This window comes from Acinonyx jubatus, chromosome E3 (genome assembly GCF_027475565.1).
Source record: "Acinonyx jubatus isolate Ajub_Pintada_27869175 chromosome E3, VMU_Ajub_asm_v1.0, whole genome shotgun sequence".
In the NCBI taxonomy this organism is placed as follows: Eukaryota; Metazoa; Chordata; class Mammalia; order Carnivora; family Felidae; genus Acinonyx; species Acinonyx jubatus.
In genome coordinates this window covers 31,219,819-31,236,713 of record NC_069398.1, presented here as the reverse complement: position 1 = coordinate 31,236,713, position 16,895 = coordinate 31,219,819, and the positions used below count along the sequence as shown (strand labels likewise).

At 42.2% G+C, this 16,895-nt stretch overlaps 1 protein-coding gene across 1 annotated transcript in view; it reads right to left on the bottom strand.

Annotated features, from left to right (window-relative positions):
- The window catches only part of USP42 (ubiquitin specific peptidase 42), a 74,455-nt gene extending 64,989 nt beyond the window's left edge, over positions 1–9,466 (bottom strand). The window contains exons 1-2 of the mRNA XM_053212904.1: positions 9,355–9,466; positions 5,805–5,960 (exon numbers count right to left, since the gene is read on the bottom strand). The gene's annotated coding sequence lies outside the window, so the exon portion shown is untranslated. The remainder of the gene's footprint in view (positions 1–5,804; positions 5,961–9,354) is intronic.
- Positions 9,467–16,895: the final 7,429 nt, after the last annotated feature.

The following is a 16,895-nucleotide window of genomic DNA, read 5'->3' as shown; positions in this document are numbered from 1 at the left end:
CATTCTTGAAGGATAGTTTTCCTAGGTATAGAATTCTTCATTGACAGTTTTCTTTTTTCAGTACTTTAAATATGTCACTCCACTGCCTGCCGGCCTCCACGGCTTCTGATGAAAAATCTATTGTTAATATTGCTAAAGATCCTTTGTAGGTTACAAGTTGCTTCTCTCCCTGTTTTCAAAATTCTTTTCATCCTTGTTTGATTATCCTGTGTCTTGGTGCATACCAATCTGTGTTTATTCTACTTGAGTTCACTGAGTTTCTTAAATATGTAGATTACTGTCATTTTTTCAGATTTGGTAAGTTTTCAATAATTTTTTCTTCAAATATTCTTCCTGCACCTTTGCTCTCTCTTTTCTCCTTCTGGGACTCCCATGATATATATGTTAGCCTGCTTCACAGTGTTCCACAGGGTGTTTCTCTGTTCCTTTTTTGTTCATTGTTGTCTCTTTCTGTTTCTCAGATAGGAACACTTTGCCAGACCAGTTTTCACACTTGCTGATTCTTCCATCTGCTCAAATCTGCTGACCCCTTCTGCAAATTTTTCATTTCAGCTATTGTACTTTTAATCTCTAAAATCCCTATTTTCTTCCACTTTATAATGTCTATCTCTTTATTGATATTCCATATTTATTAAGACATTATCCTCTTGGTTTTCTTCAGCTTTGTGTGTGTGTGTGTGTGTGTGTGTGTGTGTGTGTGTGTGTGGTAGTTTCCTTTAGCTCTTGGAGCATATTTAAGACAGCTGCTTTAAAGTCTATGTTTTCTCAGGGACAGTTTCTGTTTGTGGTATTTTGATTGTATAATTAAAAAAAATTTAGTTTCCATACCCATTCCTGGCACAGGGTTCCTAAAACTCTTGTAATTTTCTAATTGATAAGAGCAGTAGGAGCATCTTTTGTTATAATGAGGTGACTCTGGATAGGGTCCTGGATAGCTCCTGAAAGGGAGCTGGTCACCTGAAAAACCAGGCCATGATTAGAACCTCGGGACAGGGCTGCAAGTGGAGTTAATGATAGATCATGCCCATATGAGGAAGCCTCCCTAAAATCCCAACAGTATGGGGCTCGGAGAGCTTCCAGGCTGGTGAACACATGTAAGTACCAGGATGGAGATGCACCCTAACTCCATGGGGACAGAAGATCCTCTAGAGTTCACTCTATGCATTTCTTCATCTGGCTGTTCATCTGTGTCCCTTATTATATCATTCAATAAACTGGTAAGTACAAGTGTTTCCCTGAGTTCTATGATCTGCTCTAACAAATAATTGAATCCAAGGTAGGGGGGTCACAAGAACATCTGATTTGTAGCCAAGCTGGACAGAAGTTGTGAATAACCTGGGGACCTGCTATCTCCAGATAGACAGTGTCAGAATGGAGTTAAATTGTGGAACACCCAGGTAGTGTCACGGAATTGCTTGGTGTGAGAATAAACTCAGTACATCTGGTGTCAGAAGTGTTGTCAGTGTGGCCATTGTATGAGAGTAAAGGAGAAACACAGTAAAGGAGTGATATGGATTTCCCCTATTCACTGTTCATTTTTTTGGTCCTGGGAATGGCCCATACTTTCTTGTATGTTTGCATGCTTCTACTTTTTCATTAAAAATTGGATATGTTGGGTGCCTGAGTGGCTCAGTCGGTTAAGCATCTGACTTTGGCTCAGGTCATGATCTCATGGTTTGTGAGCTCAAGCCCCATGTTGGGCTCTGGGCTGACAGCTCAGAGCCTGGAGCCCGCTTCAGATTCTGTGTCTCCCTCTGTCTGCCCCTCCGCTGCTTGCACTCTGTCTCTCACATTGTCTCAAAAATAAATAAACGTTAAATTTTTTTTAAAAAATTGGATATGTTGAGTATTGTTTTAAAAAAAAGAAAGAAAGAAAAGAAAGAACAAAAGGCTCCCTAGTTCCTTGCAGTTTGGCTCTGTGTTGGGGCATTCCTTCAACAATTAGCCAGGCTGTTTACAACTCTGCCTCAGCCTTCACATCCTGATTATGCAGAGTCTAATGACCAGCCAGCAGTGAAAGCTTATGATCTTCCCAGGTCTTTGCTGAGCATGCATCCTGCCCTGGCCATGCACATGGATTTCTAGGTTGCCCAGTATATGACAGAGTTTTTCAAAGCCCTTTTCCCCAAAGTTTCTCACTTTACAGCTTTTTCTCCCCAGCGTTGTCTATTGTTTATCTCAACAGTTATTTTTTGCCCCTTTGGTGGCTTGTCCATTTGGTTTTCATTCTTTTCCAGTAACATCCTCCATGTAGCCATGGCCATCTTTCCACCCTGAGAGAGTTTTAGTTTTAGATTGGGAAGAACAAAGGCATGTCCCTTGTGTCAGTCCTTCAGGCGACCCACAGGCAAGTCAAAAAAGACCAACAGAATTCCTTCAGATCAAGGTCTCCTGAAATCCTGGACTAGATGCGCACATTGGGAATGCTGGCTGCCTTCAAGACTGTTGCTGTGGTCTTGGATGGGGTAAGGCTAAGTTAGAAGGCCAGAACTGAATCCAAGACTGCTTCAGTGGTCTTTCTCATGGTTAAGCATTTGCTTGGTGACTGTAAACCAGTGACTATCTTCCAGAGTTTTTATAAAGTTGATTCTGACAGTTTTTGCCAGGATTTTCAGTGTTATAGGGAGAGACAGCCCCTGGAGGTCCCTACTTTACCATTTTTGCTGACATCACTCTTAATAGGTTTTTTTAATGTCAATTTTTTGTTTGGGCATAATATATAAGTGGTGTTACATATGGAAAATATGAGAAACGTGGTCACTGGGGGGTCTTCAGAGAGTTTGAGAAGCACTAATCCCCAGTCTCTTGGTTATTCTAATACTCCATTTCCCCCCACTTTCTTGGGAAAATGGTGAAAAATATATATCAAGGTGACTTTGCATTGTTCTGTCATCCACACAGATGCTGGAATTGAGAGCAATCAATTGAGGAGGAGGATGGACAAAACACAGTTGGAGACTGTGTCCTTCCCATGAACATAAGGAGATGACAAGGGAGTCAGAAGACAAAAGTAGACAAAAGAGCAGTGATGTATAATGGAATGAGCTTTCAAATGAAGGAGGCAAAACACAAAGAACCATATAACATCTCAAATTTAAAATAGTTTATATCTACCAGGAACAAAGCCATAATGTGTGTTATTGCCATAATGATTAAATGTGGTTCTTGTGTTTTGGACCAATGAAGAAACACAAGAATAAAATAAGATATGAGAGAGAGAGAGAGAGAGAGAGAGAGAGAATCAATATAATCAATAGAAGCCTGGTCAGAGTATAAAAGATTGGCTGATTAAAAAAGATACATATGTAAGCCAACTGTTCTCCATGAATTAATAAGAACAACTTAGAGCATGTTATGAGCAGTGACTCTCATCACAGTAGCTGAAAACAAAATAGCAAATAATAAATAACAAATTGAAATAACTTACAGGATGTAAATGAAGAACATGATCAAACATAACCAAGGGAGACTTGCTAAATGATGGGGTTCTAACTCAATATTGAACTGGTACCATGTGGTTGGATTATAACTGTGATGAGACTGATTGCAAACGGATTCTTCCTCGAACATAATACATTGCTTATAAACTAAATATTTAAGACCTGTTTAAGAAAATGTTTATTTATTTTGAGATACAGCAAGAGCAGGAGAGGGACAGAGAGAAGGGGAGAGAGAGAATCCCAAGCAGGCTCCACACTGTCAGTGCAGAGCCTGATGTGGGGCTCGCACTCACGAACTGTGAGATCGTGACCTGAGCTGAAACCAAGTCAGATACTTAACTGACCGAGCCACTGATGTGCCCCAATATATAATACCCTTTAATTGGGTTACAGGTGTAGTGTAATGAATTACAAGAGGATTCCTTCTGGAAGTTAGTGAGACTGTTGTAAATGCTGTCTAGGCAAGTAACACATTAAATTATGAGTACAGCTATGTACTCTGGCCTTCTCTTCCCTTTCCCTCAACAGCTCATTCTTCCATTCATTCATCAATTTTCCACTTGGGCGTGTCCCTTGAGCATGCAAGAGTGTGTATGATACAGAGAAAAATGAGGAGCCCAGAGATGTATTTGGGGAGGAAGGAAGTGGAATTTGCTTCAAAAAAGTAATATCTACAATAAAGTGTACTAAGGGCTCTTGGGGGTGGGTACAAGCACTAGGGAAGTACAGAGTGGGGGGCACTAACATAGGGAGATGACAGGAAAGCTGTGAGGGTGGTGCTCTGGGCTGAATTGTGTCCTCCCAAAATGTTGGTGCCCTGACTCCCACTGCCTAAGAATGGGATCTTGTTTGGAGACAGGGTCTTTATAGAAGTAATCGAGTTAAAAAAAAAAATGATGTCCTTGGGGTGCCTGGGTGGCTCAGTCAGTTGAAGGCCCGACTCCATGCTGGGCATAGAGCCTGCTTGAGATTCTCTCTCTATCCCTATCCCTGTGCCCTTCCCCTCCTCTTTCTCTCTCTCAAAAAAAAAAAAAAATCTAAAAAAAAAAAAAAAATGAGGTCCTTAAAGAGGGCCTTAATCCAATGACAGTGTCCTTATTAGAAAGGGAAATTTGGACCCAGATGCACACATGCAGGGAGAACACCATGTGAAAGTGAAGGCAGGGATTGGGGTGATGCTTTTACAGGCCAAGGGAATGCCAGTGATGGCCAGCAGGCCACCAGAAGCCAGGAGAGGGGCATGGACTCAGACCCTCCCTCACAGTCACGGAGGAACCAACCCTGTTCACACTCTAATCTTGGACTTCCAGCATCCAGAACTGGGAGAAGATTCATTTCTGCTGTTTAAGTGTCCCAGGCTGTGGTGATATGTTATGGCAGCCCTAGCAAACTAATAAAGGGAAGGAGGTAGTATGTTATGTACAAATGCAACAGGTCACATTTCATTACAGACCTAAGGAATAAGTAATAGAAAATCAGGAAGCGTCTGGGTGGCTCAGTCAGCTGAGCATCTGACTTTGGCTCAGGTCATGATCTCACTGCTAGTGAGTTTGAGCCCTGCGTCGGGCTCTGTGCTGACAGCTCACAGCTCGGAGCCTGGAGCCTGCTTCAGATTCTGTCTCTGTCTCTCTGCCCCTCCCCTGCTCACATTCTGTGTGTGTCTCTCTCTCAAATATAAATAAATATTAAAAGAAAAAGAAAAAGAAAATCAGATGAAGCAGGGGCTGGGGCAGGGGAGTGTTCTGGGCAGAAGGAACCAGATTTGCACTTATTAATCTGTTTTTAAATTTTCTGTATCTTATGATGTCTTGACATTTTAACAAGCTTGCTGGCCAGCAGAGACTGTCCCTCCCAGGCCTTGGCTAGCCAGTTCTTAGAGATAGCAAAGGGCTCCATCAATCAGTATAAACCAACCAATCCCAAGTATGCAGACCCAGCCACCTCCATATCGAATGATCACACAGAAGCCAATATTTCCTTGCACCTAAAATCATCCCAGGGCCAGGTGCCAAGCCAACCCTATAGCCCAAAGCCTGCTGGAATGATTCCAACTAGCCAATCCTAAACCACTTACTCTAAATAGAATGGAAACCCCAGTAAAAGTTCTGACTCAGGCTCTCCCCCTCACCCCTGTCTTCTGCAACCTGACCACAACCTGGTGTTTCCCCTGTGGCCCTGCATGGTATGTGGTGACCTCCTCTCTGGAACCTGTGAGTAGAAGAGATTTCTTCCTTCCAAGTCTCAGGTTTTGTTTCCTCCTGTGGCTGCATGACTTACACCCAACATTCGTGTTCTTTGGTTTCAAGGACAGGTGCAAGGGTGGGGAGAGAACCGGGGAGAAGGAAAACATAAGGTCTAACTCACCTTGATGAATGAGGAAGATACAAAATTAAACACTTGGAGAAGAAATCTTTCTGCCTAGATTCTAATGGTGAAAGGCCAATGAGGAGATGCTACCATCAGGATCAGAATATCTGGCTTGAGGGACATCAGCCAGTGGTGGCAAGAAGGATCAGCCTCCTAGGAGCAAAGACAAAGACATTGTTAGGAACAGTTATTAATACTAGCAAACAGTTGAGAGTTTCCTGTGCCCCAGGCACCTCTTCTATATGATTTGTTAACTCATTTACAACACGACTATGAAGTAGGTATAATTAGCATTTCCATTTTACAGATTAGAAGTTAATTACTTTGCTCATGATCTCACAATTAGTGTCAGGACATATATTCCTCAGCGTTGAACTGTGTGTGCACAAATTTACTGTAAGACTGAAAACGGGGGCTTGCGATGGGGATTTTCTTAGGTGGGCAGGACAGCATATGCAAAGGCTGAAATGAAAGACAGTGAGGGAAGAGAGAGCTCAGAGTGTAGATGATCTTAAAGAGTTGTTGCAGCAAATCCACATCTCTCTCTGGAAAATATCTCAGCTTAGTACAAATAAGGAGGACTACAGAGGTTTTGCTGTTACCAGAGTGGTTTCTCTGATCTCAACGTTGGCCATCAGTGTCTGTGGTGAGATGAAGTCTCCTGGACATAACTGCTTATGGGGTAATAAGGTAATAAATACATTAGAGCTAATAAAAGAATATATTAATAGTATCGCTATTGTGATATTATTGTATACCAGGTATATCTTCTATATAATCTATATGAACTACACATGCTAACTCATTAATTATATTCAAAAACACTTTGAGGAAGGGAGAATTAGATGTCCCTTTTATAGGTACCAAAAAACTAAAAGGAAATGGCTTAAAAACAAATAAAACCATGAAAGCTCCACCAGGCAAATAAATGGGGTGGAGAGTAGTCAGAAAGGGAGTATCATGGGCAATACATCTCCCATCACTGCTGGGAGATCTGAAAATATTCTTCATCTGTGTCCTAACTCTGTTATAGAAGCTCTGTATGTTAGTATTTAAAATGCAAGAATAAACAGGTTCTTGAAGTCAAATCATTTACTGAAAAAAGCAAGTTTTAGAACAATACATACAACATGTGGTAAGAATCCCAAAACTAAAGTCCAAACTATTATATGCTTTCTATGGGAACATGTCTGTGCATGTAAATGAATAGAAAAAGATTTGGGCAAACAGGAAGTAAAAAGCACTTAATTCTCCAAAGGGGGAAGATGGGACAGAATCTAGTCAAATGGAACGTGACTCACATGGAATGTTTTATATATATTTTCCTAGAAGGGTTTACCTATTCCTTGCATAATGATATTAATAAACATTTTGTTTTGAGAAGGCATGTGTTTGACTCTAGAAAAGCACACCCTTAAGGCATTAGTGAGCATAACAGAGAAAATGCTTTGAGGTAGTTATAAAAGATGATATACAAAAGGGGCGCCTTGGTGGCTGAGTGGGCTGGGCATCCAACTCTTGAGTTTGGCTCAGGTCATGATCTCACGGTTTGTGGGCATCCAACTCTTGAGTTTGGCTCAGGTCATGATCTCACGGTTTGTGGGCAAGTCGAGCTCTGTGCTAACAGCACAGAGCCTGCTTCTGTCTCCCCCTCTCTCTGCCCCTCCCCCACTCGGGCACTTGCGTGCACACTCTCTCAGAATAAACATTAAAAAAAAAAAAGGTGATGTACAATAAAAAATTTATTTCTGCACTGTAAAATTTGAGAGGTTCGTTCTAGGATTTCTGGCCAGCAAGTTTGATATGTTTGCTCCGGGAGGAGCTACTTTATACAGCTAGCAGTTATGAGTAGGTACTGAGTAATCTGAAGTTCCTTTTTATAAATATGTCCTTACACTTTCATGTTAAGAACTTATTGGAAGGAGTCATTCCAGACACTAAAATGTTTTAAGTGTTTATCTGAGCAATAAAATCGTTCATTTACGCGTTTAATTGCAGGGTCCTCTTTATGAGTTTGCACACAAGTGAGAAAAAATGATGGGTCAGTTAGACAGCAGAATTCTTGCACTATTAGGTGAGGAGAGGAGAGAAGAGGGATGTTAAGAAGACCTGAGAAAGGTGAGTAGGAAAGAACCAGGTGAAATGGGGGCTGGGCAGGCAGTGTGGAACACAGGGGGAACAGCACAGGTCCGGCTGAGGGTTTGGAGGCCCAGTGGCTAACTCAGCTCAGAAAAATATCCCAGAGTAAGCCCGGATAAAAAAAGACCAACGGAGAGACTACTCCTTGGACTCAGAGTTTCCCTGGTGGGGAGTTTGGTACTGTTAATAACCCTGTTTTACACTCAGGAAAATGAGGTAGGAGGTTAAGTAACTAGGTTAATACATCAGTACAAATCTAGCCTTGCCAGGGATCCCCAAATATTTCCTACTGTAGCCTAATGACTCCCCCAACAGCTCTGAATAAGCTGACTGAGAGACACCATGAAACAAATTGAAAACAATGAAGAATAGACCTACTTCAAGGCAGAGGGTTCTCAAAGAACCAGAGAAAAAAGTGAGTCGCAGAACAATATGTAGAGTTGCACCTTGTGAGGCAATTAAAACACAAACCCTAAATAATATGTATTTTCTGTGGGGTTATGTGTATGTACAAATAAGCATAAAAATATAGAGGCATCTGGGTGGCTCAGTGGGTTAAGCCTTGGATTCTTGGTTTCTGTTCAGGTTGTGATCTCACAGTTCCTTGGATTGACCCTCGAGTTGGGCTCTGTGTTAACTGCACAGAGCTTACTTGGGATTCTCTCTCCCTCTCCCTCTGCCCCTCCCCTGCTGGCGTGCACTCTCTCTCAAAATAAATAAATAAACTTAAAAAATATATGTGTATATATACATATAAATATATTTGTACAGCCTGGGGCGCCTGGCTTGCTCAAATGTGGAGTATGCGGCTCTGGGTTAGGGGTTGTGAGTTAGTGCCCCGTGTTGGGTGTAGAGATTACTTAAACATAAAAAAATCTTGGAATATCTACATACCGGAGTTACATAGACAGTATGTAAGCAAATATATTTATTGGGATTTGTGTGTATATAAATACAATCATATACACGTTTTATATGTATAAAATTATCTATATTTTATGCATTTACATACATGCATATGTATATATGTGTACACACATACACCCACGCATATATGCTTACATTATTACCTGGCGTTTATGTTTTACTGTCTTACAATATGGCATTTTACATACTGATCCCCAACTTGTTTATATATGTGCGTTTGATAATGAAATAAAAATCAGGACGCTCAATTTATAAATTGCTTACTTCAGGGGAGGGGAGAAAAACCGAGACTGGGTGTAATGGCCAGCCGGAACTCTAGACCTTCTCGAGGACCGCCGAGAGGGGCGGCCGGGAGCTCAGGTTGGGGACCCCCGGCCGTGGCAGGAACCCAGAGTCCATGCCCCTTGGGCCTCAACGCGAGACCAGCCCACCAGAGCGCCTGCGCGTGGGTTGCGCCTCTGCAGAACGAGCCCATCCTTACCTCCCAGGAGAGGCGAAGGGCGGAGCCTGCTGAAGGGCCCGCCCCCGCCAGCGGCGCTCGGGAGGCCGGGCGGGTCTTCCGCCTTGCGTGGGGCTACTTCCGGATCCGGTGGCGAAAGGCGCGAGGGCCGAGTGTGGCGGCGCTGGGCTGGCGGGCTGGCGGGCTGGCGGGCTGGCTCTGGGCGGGCGGTGGTAGGAAGTAGCTCCCGGCCCCGGGGGGAAGGGCTGGGACCCCAGGCGTGTTGGCTAGGGGTCAAGTTGGCTCTTCTTGTAGAGGGAACGGCTTGTGGACCAAGAGCAGGGTGTTGGAAGTTGTGTGTGCAGCACACCTCAGTTAACCGTTGAAAAGAAGCTGTAACCGTCAGAAAATCTTCTCACCTTAAAGCGGGAGAGTAAAGGATGTCAGAGGCAGACACTCCCAACAGGCTCAGAGTTACTCTGATTTGGAAGATGATACTTAGCGCACGGCAGCTAGAATCCAGTCTCCCAGGAGCCAAGACTAATGGAGCAGACCTAATCAGAGAAAATAACGCTACTGGGTGATAAAGAGTTGGCCGAAAATATGTCAGTGGGTTTAGTTCTCACCGCGATCCCAGAAAGTTAGGTGGTAGCAGAATCTTCTTGACAAAGGAACTGGGGCACAGGTTAAATACTGTGTTTAAAATCACAGCTGGTAGCGGCAGAAGTCCCTGTAAACGTTGAAATGGATACAGATGTTGTTTTTCAAGTTGTCTGTATTATGGACATATTGGAGAGGCCTAATTCCCCTTCAGCTTGGGGGATGGCTCAATTAACCACGGACTATCCAGTTATGGAATACTGTTGTCCTAACGTGGGAAGTTCCCCCAGGACATATTTTGGAATGGAGAACAAAATGCACTTTGCAGAACAATATGTATTTCATCATTGTTTTAGGCAAAACCAGTCCCTCAAAACAGTGCTGCTTTAGTGTGGTAGACATCAATGGTAAGTGAATAGAAGAAAAACTGAATAAGCTATACTAAACTGATACAGTGACCAGGGGAGGGAAGGGGGCAAGGATTTATGGGAGTTATGGTAAAATAGAAGTTTATTCTCTCTCCTGGTTTTTGGACAGGGATGTAGTCAGAAAAACATGTATATGTTCCTTATATAATAATTTTAAAGTGACTAAAAATTACTGTTTTTTTAATTTATTTATTTAGAAAGAGAGAGTGAGGGGAGAGGGGCAGAGGGAGAAAGAGACTCCCAAGCAGGCCCCACGCTCAGCACAGAGCCAGACATGGGGCTCGACCCCATGACCCTAGGACCATGACCTGAGCTGATATCAAGAGTTGGGCGCTCAACCACCACTAAAACTTACGTTTTTTATCCTTTGAGCGCCCAGTCCATTATACATGGCGTTGAATAATTTGGGAGATAAAATGCACCATTAAAGGGTGAAGAATTGGGGGTTATGAGAATATGAATATAAAAATATTCTTGGGGAATCCTCAAAAAGGACATTAAAAGACATTTGAAACAGTGCAGTATTTCATTGTTTAGTCTCAAGGAGCTTACAAAACTTTACACCTGTTCTAGGTCGACATTACATAGCTTATTGGATGGAAACCAAAAGCTGTTAATATCTGCTTTTTCAAATATGCATCCTGATATTTTTAGTTGAAATATATTTTAAAAGTTTATTTATTTGTTTTGAGAGAGAGAGGGTGCCATGAGGCTCTGCACTTTCATCCTGGAGGCCAATGTGGGGCTCGAACTCATGAACTGCAAGATCATGACCTGAGCTAAGTCATTGCTTAACAAGCTAAGCCACCTAGGCACCCTTCAGTTGAAATATTTTATAGCAGAACTTTATAAAATGGGGATTTTTTACTTACAGAGTTATTCATTTTAATACTATGAATGATGTGCTAAAATCTTATACATAACAGTGTCAGAAACCTTTTTTAAAAATTGTTAAAAAGAAAAAACCCATCTCTTGCACATTGCCCTGGGGCTGAGGCCCCCAAACCAAAAGACATAAGTCCCAGGATTGAAATGGGATTTTCATATGGGAAATGGGATCCACTCTAATTGGCAATAACCACTTGAAGTTGCCATTGAAAATATATCAGTTGACGTGAGGAATGTAAGAACCAATTTTGATTTGAAGATCCCTAGGTTACTCACTTTATTTGGGAAAGTAAAGAAGAAAGTAGAAATAGATGTAGTCACCTGAAAAGTCCCCTTTTCTTTGGGACTTCTGTCAAGTGGTTGGAAAGATCCCAGTAAGTTAGAGTTCTAATCCTGATGACGTCACAACCGTTGCTTGGTAGCAAACCAGCTCAACAATTTTTTTAAGATTTTATTTTTAATCTCTATACCCAACATGGGACTCAAACTCACAACCCTAAGATCAAGAGTCACATGTTCTATGACTGAGCCAGTCAGGCACCCCAGATAAACAGAATTTTCAAGAGGTGTTAGTTTAGGGCATTCCTCACCCTGATAAGATGCTAGAAGTCTAGTTTAGCATATGTATTCGTTGTTGCTGTGTAACAAATTATCCCCATGAAAACATACATTTTTCCCCACCATTTCTGAGGGTCAGGAATCTGAGAGCAGTGTAGTTTGGTAGTTCTGGCTCAGTCCTTTTTTGGGTTGCAGACAAGCAGTTGTCCTGGGCAGTAGTTACCTGCCATCTCAAGATGGCAGCATCCCAAGGCATCTGGCTTGCTCAGGTGGTGGAGCGTGCAACTCTTGATCTCGGGGTTGCGAGTTCGAATTCCATGTTGGGTATGGAGATTACTTAAAAATAAAGTCTTTAAGCATCTGACTCTTGATTTCAGCTTAGGTCATGATCTCACGTTTCGTGGGTTCGAGCCTTGCATCAGGATCCTGTGGAGCCTGCTTGGGATCCTCTCCCTCTCTCTGTGAGCCTCCCCCTCTTTGGGCCCTCTACCCTCTCAAAATAAATAAGCAAACTTTTTTTAAAAGTCTGGAAAAGGGGCGCCTGGGTGGCTCAGTCGGTTAAGCGGCCGACTTCGGCTCAGGTCACAATCTCGCGATCCGTGAGTTCGAGCCCCGCGTCGGGCTCTGTGCTGACCGCTCAGAGCCTGGAGCCTGTTTCAGATTCTGTGTCGCCCTCTCTCTCTGCCCCTCCCCTGTTCATGCTCTGTCTCTCTCTGTCTCAAAAATAAATAAACGTTAAAAAAAAATTAAAAAAAAAAGTCTGGAAAAAAAAATGGCAGGGGCGCCTGGGTGGCGCAGTCGGTTAGGCGTCCAACTTTGGCTCAGGTCATGATCTCAAGTTTGTGGGTTCGAGCTCCGCGTTGGGCTCTGTGCTGTCAGTTCAGAGCCTGGAGCCTGCTTCAGATTCTGTGTCTCCCTCTCTGTCCCTCCCCCACTCACACTGTCTCTGTCTCAAAAAATGAATAAACGTTAAAAAAAAAAACAAAAAAAAAACGATGGCAGTATCCCATCTACTGGGGATGAAGAATCTGCTCCAAGTGTACTTCTGTATTGCTGGAAGGCCTCAGTTCCTCATCAGTTGGGCCTCAGTATTATGGCTGGTCACAACATGCCAGCTTGTTTCCCCCTAGTGAGAGATGAAGGAGAGAGAGCAAGATGGAAGCCACAGTGTCTTTTAAACTAATGAAGTTTCATATCATCTATTCTCTGTGTGCTAGTGATCCTACAGACCGACCTTAGTACAATGTGAGAGGGAACTTGAAAAGAGTATGAAGACCAGGCAGCAGAGATCATTGGACGCCATCTTGAAGGGCAACTTCTATGGTGTGGGGCCATTTTCCAAACTCTCACTCCCATTGATAATTACCAGATACCTACAGGGTGCCTAAAGCTATAATAGAAATAAAGGGATTAGAAACAATGTAGAAATTGGGAGAATACAACACTGGTACAATTTCCTTACCATCCGATGAATGAGTCCTCAGGGAAGAAGATAAAACATATACGGCCACAGTTTTACACAGCATATTAAACTCAGTATTAGTTACCTTGTATAATATTCTGAAATCTCTCTTTGTTGATCCATCCAGCTGGTTTTAATTACCCACTATATAAATGAGATATTTCTACGTTTTCCATCTTATTACTCCCAAACATGTATGGAAATGCCATTAAATTTTTACTATTGAGGTTTATAGTACCTGTGTTGGGTAACCATAATATATAACATGATGATTAATAAAGGTAGTAGTGGAGGCTTCCTCTGATGATCCTGATCCTCCTCCAATTGAGAGAACTGACTTTGAAGTTCATATGGATATTGATGGGAAAGCTTCATTCACATTAGGGAGCTTGATACTGGGATTGGTAGAGGAGAGACTGGGTTGGCAATTTGTGCACACACCTACATACACAAGTGGACAAATACAGACGGACACACACCTACACTACCCAAAAGAGGAAGCTCTACTCTGGAATGTGAACTGTTTTGTTTCATGGTTTCTGGAATTGTTTTTCTAGTTTGGATTAAATTGAAAGATGCACGTGACTCTAGTAGCAAAAAGCACTGATAGTCCATGGCATGATGTGGCAACAGAGATACACACAATATTGCCTTGCATTCTTGTAATCAACTTTGAGAAAACCCATCCTTGCCATGAAGAAGTTTCCATCTCTTTAGAGAGTTTGTCTTTGCTTCACTGTGAGGGAAAAGCCATAATGCACCTGCAGTATAGGTGGAGAAGGTGGATGAAGGGGCCAACTATGCAGCCAATGGCCAACAATTGTTAAGTCACTGAGATTTCTGTCCTCCTTCTTGTGTGACTCCATCACTGCTCTAGAGGCTGTAACCTCAAGAACAATTTCCACCTATGCTCTGGCACTCTCTCATGAATGCTTAAGTCATGGGTCTTACATTTCTGTTCATTCACCAGTGTCATCCCATAGTCTACTGTGAGAGTGGTCCAAGCAGAGACTGGCAAGGAAGGCTGGAGTAACTTGAAAGGCCTTGTAAGCCATGCAGAGGAGTCTGAATTTTGTTCTAAATGCATTGGAAGGGCTGACCCATCATAAGACCCAACTGGCCCTCCTGCTTTCATCTTCAGTTAACTACTTTCATTTTGAGAAATATCTTTTGGCCTGGTACTGGGCCTTAGTAGAGACTGAATGCTTAGGTATGGGCCATCACATTACCATGTAACCTAAGCTGCTTTTCATGAAATGGGTGTTACCTGACCCACTAAGCCACAAAGTTGGGTGTGTGCAGAAGCACTCCATCATCAAATGGAAGATTATGCCCAAGTAGGCCCTGAATGTACAGATTCCATGAAGAAATGGCTCGAATGCCCATGGCTTCCACTTTTGCTATAATACCTTCTCTCTGCAAGCCTGCATGTATGGCTTCATGGGGGGAGTTCTCTATGGCCAGAGCTTACACAGAGAGAGGGAAGACTTGGCCTTTGTTTATAGATGGTTCTGCACAATAGGCAAAGTGGACAGCTGCAGCACCTTGAATCTAGTTGAATCATAGTAACAGTTTTATAATATTCATTTGCATATGTAATATGTTTATTTCCCTATTGATGTAATAAACAAGGGAGTCCAAAAGGAATCCAGCCCCAGAGGAATCTCTTTTTGGGGTGACCAAAAGTGTTCTAAAATCAGATAGCGTTGGGGCATGTGGGTGGCTCAGTCCATTGAGAGTCTTACTCTTGATTTCGGCTCAGGCCATGATTTCACGGTTTGTGAGATTGAGCCCCGTGTCTGGCTGTGTGCTGACAGCACAGAGCATTCTTGGGATTCTCCCTCTCCCTCTCTCCCTCTGCCCCTCCCCTGCTGGTGCTCTCTCTCTCTCTCTCTCAAAATAAATAAATGAACATTAAAAAAATATCAGATAATGGTGATGGTGGCCCAACTCTGTGTATCTAAAAACCAGTAATTTGTACATTTGAAAATAATTTTAGAATGAGTTTTATGGTATATAAATTATCTCAATAAAGCTGTCATAAAAACATAGATAGCAATGAAAGATGACGTGGGAAAAAATCCTGGCCCCAGATACAGCAGGTTGTGTGGCCTTAGGTGAGGTATTTATTTGAAAAGCTCTTTTTGCGTCTATGTTTGCAACTATAAAATAGGATAATTACAGCACTTAGCTTGTAATTTTGTAATGAGGATTGAGTGAGTTAATATTTGTGAAAGCACAGAACAGGGTGAAGGAGTGGAATTCACACAGTGCTCAGTAAACATTGCAATTATTATTATTATTTTAATGTTCATTTATTTTTGAGAGGGAGAGAGACAGAGGATGAGTGGGCAAGGAGTAGAGAGAGAGAGGGAGACACAGAATCTGAAGCAGGCTCCAGGGTCTGAGCTGTCAGCGCAGAGCCCTACGCGGGGCTCGAACTCATGAACCGTAAGATCATGACCTGAGCCGAAGTTGAATGCTTAACTGACTGAACCACCTAAGCACCCCTGCAATTATTATTTTGTTACTACCATCAAAAAACCTCTGCGACCTATGCTGTATTGTTTTCAATGTTCATGAGAAGACATGTAGACATACACATATATACGTATCGTTGGGCACATCTGGAAGTGTCTAAAGAAAACCTCATTGGAGATTAAATTACTGGATCTTGGGTATGCGTCATTTGACTTTACTCAATATCACTAAATAGCTCTTTAGTGATGTATGATAGCTCCTTTTCCTCCACATCCCCAACCACACTTGGTATGAAAGACTAATTTTGCAAAAATGACACTTTGAAATGATATTTCATTATTTAATTTGCCTTTACCTGCCTCTGGTGAAAGTTGTGTGTCTTTTTCTATGTTTATTGGCAATTTGGGTTCCTGTCCAGTTAATTTCATATTTAATATTGCATGTTCATATGCTATATCATGTTTCTATTTTTTAATTTATAGGCAGCCCAGATATATTCTGGACACGGAATAAAGGTTGACCCTCATGTTTTAGATATGGACAAATGGGTGGATTGTGTGCTACCTAAATGAATGAAGAGAGGTAGTGGGAAACAAATTTTAGGAGAAATATCAAGAGTTTGCTTTCAGAAATTTGAGATGCTTTCGAGTCGTCCAAGAGAAAAAGTCTGTGCTGCAGAGATACATTTGGGAGTTGTCAGCTCACAGATAGTATGCAAAGTGATAGCAATGCATGTGGTTATCTCCTGAGAGAATGTGGGGTGACATGACAAGAGCAGAATTATGCTTTTGGAGGGGGAGAGTCCAGAAACTGATACTGAGATCGAGGGCTAGTAAGATAGAGAAAAACTCGAATTTTTCTAGAAAAACTAGATATCATGGAAGATAAGAGAGGAATGTGCTCCTGCCTAACCCCCCATTTTTGTAATGGCTGCATCAGGTTTCATTGCAAGGGTGTACCATAACTGCTCTTCTTCTTGGAATTTGGATTTATTCCAGTGCTTTTCTATTATAAACTACACTTTGATGAACACTTTTATAGATTTATCTTTTTTCACCACTCTGATTATTTCCTTTGTATATACTCCTGCACGTAGGTTTAAGAGTATGCCTATTTAAAACTTTTCACTTTAAGTTGAACATGGTCTTCTAGAAATGTTGCTTTCA